The sequence below is a fragment of the Rhipicephalus sanguineus genome, chromosome 4 (genome assembly GCF_013339695.2).
Source record: "Rhipicephalus sanguineus isolate Rsan-2018 chromosome 4, BIME_Rsan_1.4, whole genome shotgun sequence".
Lineage (NCBI taxonomy): Eukaryota > Metazoa > Arthropoda > Arachnida > Ixodida > Ixodidae > Rhipicephalus > Rhipicephalus sanguineus.
This window is the reverse complement of record NC_051179.1, coordinates 77580573-77586795: the sequence shown is the minus strand read 5'-3', so window position 1 is coordinate 77586795 and position 6223 is coordinate 77580573. Positions and strand designations below refer to the sequence as shown.

Below are 6223 nucleotides of genomic sequence, written 5' to 3'. Positions count from 1 at the left end.
ACGAGTAGTGGTCGGCGAGTTAACTGAGCAAGGGTACATATGCATGGAAGGAATTCTCAGGCTGACACCAGTCTCTACAGAAATCGTTCCCGCATTCACTGAAATACTGATATTTAAAGCGTCAAATATCAAAGTTCATGCTCCAGTGCACAAAGGACATCTTTGTTCGCAAAGAAGTGGAGCGAAGAACAGTGCATTTTGTCCGAGGTTTGAAAGCGCGAATCTCGAAAACGGCTCCGCGATTACTCCGCAACTGACACAAGTTGCATTCTCGCCGGCTCAAATATCTAAGTTAAAAACTTGGAGGACGCTTGATCTTCGCTTTCAAGATAATCGGGATCCGTGGGCATTGCCTTCTTACTTGCTAGCCTGTGCGCGTAACATTGGCCCGTATCGAGCTACCCCAAAAAACCTACTTCAACTACACTTGCGCTGTGGCCACTACGCCATAATTCATCATCTTGCGAATCATCGAAGGGCCCACTATACGCGTCCTTAAGGACGCGTATAGTGGGCCCTTCGCGAACTACGCAGCTGCTCACTTTGTTGATGCTTTTGCTGCTGATGATGATGATTAAATATGTCTGGACGCTTTCTAGTGAACGGGCCTTTAAAACACCCACTCGTCACGCAATTCACATGTTTTGACGCCTGGCGCGATTCTACGCTTCTGCCACGCAATATTACGTGCGTTAAGGGCACTCCTCCAACTACACTCTTAACCGCGTATCCTCTATGTATACCTTTACCAAAATTTATCCTTTATCCTATAGGTTACATGGGTCGACGTTTTTGTGTTTTTTGTCTTCCCAAGGTTTAAAGGTTTACATGATGATTCACAAAGGTTACAATCTAAATTTAAAGGTATATGGCTCGTGTATACCTTTAACGGTGACCTTTAGAGCTGACAGAGTCTTCGCCGTATACGTTTAGGCGTTTACATTCAAGGGGCAAGGGTTACAGATTCGAAGAGGGCGATCGGGAAAGGAAAGTCTATTGCTCCAATCGCGCGCAAGCAGCCCTGAAATGGTTTGGTGCTTGCGTGTGCTAGAATACTGGCAAGTGCGCCGTCCACGGCGCGCGGCAATGTGGGCGAGGTGGTTGTTAGAGCGACGAAATACTTAGAGGGCCGTGGCATTCTGAGGTGTTCTACCGCAACGTTCGCGGTAAGAAGAAAAAAAGTATGGTACCTGCTTCTGTACCTCGTCTCCTGCGTCGTTTTCTGCCTAATCCCGCTACTCGGCAGTCGTGATTTGGAGCAATGTTTGCCGAAGAGAACTGCGAAAACACGACGGGTCCAGGGAGACGAGGCGTTATTTCTAACGCGCGTCAATAACGATGGTCCCTTGTGCGGATATCTGTATCCTTGTTCGCAAATCCGGTGGCAGACCATCGACAAGTCTCTCTCTCTCTCTCTCTCTCTCTCTCTCTCTCTCTCTATATATATATATATATATATATATATATATATATATATATATATATATATATATATATATATATATATACGCACACACCGAACAGAAGCACACGTTAGCGACCAACAGCCAGAGCTGCAGGAAACTACGCCCATAAAGCGCTAACAGGAACACTCTTGTGCTCTAAATTCAGCTTATAGTGGCTGAAACAAGCAATTTACTAATTTTGCCTTCTACAATCACAACGAAATTGCGCGATATGAAGTCTCACAGAAATAACTGCTACAGAGGCTGTTCACAAAGCTGTCGGCTCCGCGATTATAGCACCTCTCTTGCGCTCAGCGCCCTCTCGCGTCATCATGAGTCTCTAAGGGAGCCCATATACAGCAACTATGTTACACCATAGTCTCATCCCACTACCTGAACGTGACGCGCTTGTTGTAGACGTGTGGCGGCGTGCTCGGTATGATTTTAAAATGCCCGTCAAGCACAAAGACGTTTGTGGCGTGTTACGTGGCCGGTGCAATGAGCGCCAATGCGATTGCAAGCAATATATGGTGGTGTGCGCCTTCGACGATGCCGAGGTTCGCATTCGATGCGACTATTGTGACCACAGTCCCAGCGCCCACAACAGGATTGCTTATCTCGGTAAGCAAAGTTTTGTTTTGCAGCCGTTGTGCGTTTTCCCTTTTGTATGCCCTGACAAATGTTGTTGCCTCTCGTATACAAGAATTAGGTAATCTAGTATTAAGATATAAATTTTGTGGCAATATTTTTTTAAAATTCGTGCTCACTTGCAATTGACGGACTTATCACGCGAGCACGTATTACTTGCTTTGTCTGCACGTGTGAGCTTGGCATCTTTTCGCAACGTTGTTAGGTAAGGAGTATTACGTACCATGTTCTGGCTGATGTGGCGTTTTGCGGTATAGTGTTTGTGCTGAAAGCGTTGTCCGCCCCAGAACTTATTCAAACCTCACTCAGGCGCACGCGAATGAAAAGGCGGCTCTGTGTTCTCTCGGTGGCGCACTTGTGTGGCCCCTCGCGCTCTCCACGACCACCTTGTTCTTCTCATGTCACCGCGAGCGCAGTCGGAGAACGATGCTGAAATGAGTGGATAAGCATTTACCAGTGCGTTCCTTCATCTAACAACCTAGTCTACGGCTGCCAAGCGCAATAATCGCTTCCAATGCGGTGCACCGAAGCATATATATGGTAGGAGAATCTGCGTGCATGTGTGAGCTCCTTGTTGCCGGTGTTATATGAGCACACGTATGCCAGGCGGCATATGGGCATGAGGCCAGTCGTGGGCTCTTAATCTGCGCTGTGGTTTTTGTGCGTACCTCGCCTAGGGAACACGGCTAGGCGTGGCTACGCACCTGCGGAGTGTCATTGCATCTAATCTGCTCATGAATCAATGCTGAGTGGTGCGAGAAGAGGGATATCGATGAGGTGCTTCGTGTCCTTTTCACGAAATAAAACGGGCTCGTCCGCATTTGCGGAGCCATGTTCAACCTTGGTGTGATTTGATTGACCGTGTGCTCCGTTTGTACCGTCCTCCATGCTCATATACTGGTTGGCGTGAGCAGTGAATCCCTCCGTATTTATTATTAAAAAGGCACTGAAAAAAAAAAGAATTTTGCACCTTGTGTTTTCTGTTGCTAACGGCTCATTTATCACGGCCGGAAAGCTCGTTTACTTGAGCGTGTGATGGTTAATAATTGGAAGACTGTTCTGGTGCCCAGTGAAGTTTCGGTTTAAAAGAGCATTGAGTGAGGCGGGACCGCTTTTCGTGTAAACATGGCTGGTTACATCAGCTCTCAAAACCGCGTTCACATGAGCACCGAATTGAAAACTCTTTTCAACCAAGGCTCTCAGGGTGCTGCTATAATCCCCTCTGGTATGTTGTAAATATATGCGTCACCCCTCTCCCTTACATTTGCATTGCCGGGGCAAGGATGTCAGCATTTGTACACCCGTGCAAGTCCACTAAGGAGGCGCCCCTTCTTTCCGTTACAGAGGTGTGATAGCAAAGAGCGCTGGCTAGGATGATGACAGCTAACACGAACTCGTGAATCAGGTGGCCGTTGGTTGTTTACCGTTAGACCAAGGTGGCGTTGATGTTGTGAAGTCGGGCGTTTCTCGTGCAGTTGCGCGACATGCAGATCACAGTTCAGCTTATTCATGTCCTAGCCTATACTCACCGTCGATATTTTGTAGATGATGCATGTGTCCATAAATATCTATCCCAGAAGTTATCTAGGCTTCAAAGTTATGTGTCAGGACTCTAAAATGACATACAACTTTCAAAATGTACTCTAGATGATCAAGTAGCTCATCGTTATGCGAAAAATAAAAAAAAACGTATTGATGGTAGGTAATATAGGATGCAGGGGTATTTTTTTTGTTTCGCTACATAACTAAAAAAAAATTTTTACGCATGACAAGAACCGTCGCCTTCCTCTGAGTACGTACAGCCTGTACTTCAAGGGACAGATCTTCCCGAAAGGTTGTATAAGAGCCAGTGTCGCCAGCTTCGCTCAGAAGTCGCTATATTTCTTGAGGGAGTTATATATTTTTATATTTACCGTAGACATAATGTGGTGTGTATTTGCTTCTTAGATTTTGCTTTAGGCATGTTGTGTACCAAATACACATGCAGCTTTAGCCGTTGCTCTTGTGCTTCATATGGGCGAATGAACTCGCTATTTTCTTTTCTGAAGTGAAACGGGCCAAATAGACTGTGGGAATAAAGCGGAGAGAAGGTGGAAATACAAAGCCCTAGGGGATGCCCTTGTCAAAAAGTACCCTCACTGCAAGTGGGAGACGCCTAAGCCAGGCACCCGGATTCAGCACACGAGAAGTGCTGTTCACGTGAGCATGTCATGACGTGTTTATTCAAGCTTTTGAAAAATACGGGCATGGACTAAGCTTAAAGCAAATATTCAGAGGTCTTTAGATTAACGCAGTGTCCTTGAAGCGGCATATAAATAAAGAGATAATAGGAAATTAGAGTGGTCAGGTGAGAGAATGTGGTATAAAATGGGTTAAAATCGCAAAGCAATGCTTCAGTTAAAACTATTGTTCCGTGAGATTAGTGGCCTTGCTGAAACTGATAGATATAGCCGTTTAACATAATGAGATCTATGAATGGTGCAGTCTCTGACGAAATTTTTCAACTCTGAGTGCGATGTACTGAGCTTTATTTCCCTTTGTGCAGATTACTCTATCCTGAATAGGCTCCACCATATTTTTATGTTTTCATGCTCATTCTATTCTACTGTTTTCCACAGAGTGTTTTCATACGGGGGCTTTCCCTGCAAAGAAAAATGCAGCGGCACCGGCAGAAAAGAAGTAATACTGCTCTCTTGGAGGAATCCAGGCCAGAACTAACAAAAGAGGTGGCATTGGCAGAGTTGCAGGTAGGCTGCAATTTTTATTCAATTTTCATACGAGACAAAATGCTCCCAAAGGACGTTTATGTTCTTTATCCTTCCATTTCAATGGGGGCCTTAATTGTTTTGTCATATTTGTATTTTTGTGTATTCCAGTTATTGGCTTCGAACAGCTTAAAAGGGGCCACAATCAACTACGAAAGGGTTTTGTGCCTCTTGAGAGCCACATACCAAGACCGCTGCCAACACCATGTAGACCCCTTGCCAAATTGTTTTTGGTGGAAGAAACTGTAAGTTTATACTTCATATCAGCGTTGATTTAAAACATCGTAAAGCATCTGTTTCTGAGCAGTGGCACACAGTAGAGTTGTAAACTCACACAGGAAAATTAATCTTGTGGCGTTGTATTCAAGGCCCGATTGTTTTTTCTTTACTCTCAAGGTTTAATATAACATAGGTCTGGCCGAATGACTTGTTTCAAATTCACTTTTTTAAGGGACGTGGAGGGAAATAAGTTTGTTGCTTCTTCCATAGCTTTGTGCTGAGCTCCAACTGCGCTTTGGCTTCACTGTGGATGAAGCGGAACAACGGCTAAAAAAGGCGGCACAAGTTTTCTCAGAGAAGGAAGGAAGGGAAACTTCATTTTTAGAGCTCTCGAAGCACTTGCAAGGTTCGTCAGAGCACTCACTGATCATTGAGGTAAGTTATTTTCTTTTTTCTCTGCCTAACTGTATTCGAAAAGCGTGAAAGACGCACTGATAAGTGCTCATGTGTCAAATGACGTGCGAAAAATAGACTTGGACTAATGCTGAAATGTCTAGCAAATGGCTGCATTTAGTATATAACACTCTTTTTCGGGTCTTTGATGATTCTAATTACAGGCTGCTCTACCGACAGAAATAAAAATTGCTGTACCACATGTATACGTATACAAGGACCAAGCTTGGGTATATGGAGGCAGCAAGGAAGAAATAATTCACCTGAAGGAACTGAACATTGAGCGTGCCGTCGTCATATGCTTTCTCATATACTATCTGAAAAACCTCATGTACCCGTCTGCTTTTTCGCAGACCCTGAATATGGTTCAAAAACTTTTAAGACCTCAAGAACCTATCCCACGTGGGGTTATTTCAAACCGATTGAAGTGTTTCTTGGCGCTTTTGAAGAAAAAGAAGGTCTGATCACTATATATGCAATTGGTTGGTCAAACTTTATTGCCAAATATTATTTGGGCAGATGTTTGGAAGTCCTCATATAAATATTTTTCCAAGAAAAACTTTTCAGTTACGTATAGCTGAATCACTGTATATTTTTGAATTTTAAATAAAGTGCTTCATGCTTTTTATTCCTCTGACTAATTTGTTTAATTTGCTTTGCATCCGGACGAATGTCTGAGAGCCTATGCTCCTG

At 44.2% G+C, this 6223-nt stretch overlaps 1 long non-coding RNA gene across 1 annotated transcript; it reads left to right on the top strand.

Moving 5' to 3' along the window:
- The first annotated feature begins 4766 nt into the window (after positions 1-4766).
- Positions 4767-5942, top strand: LOC119388819 (uncharacterized). The gene is made up of 3 exons (XR_005182851.2): positions 4767-4840; positions 5348-5512; positions 5695-5942. It is a non-coding gene; the product is annotated as an uncharacterized LOC119388819 (long non-coding RNA).
- Positions 5943-6223: the final 281 nt, after the last annotated feature.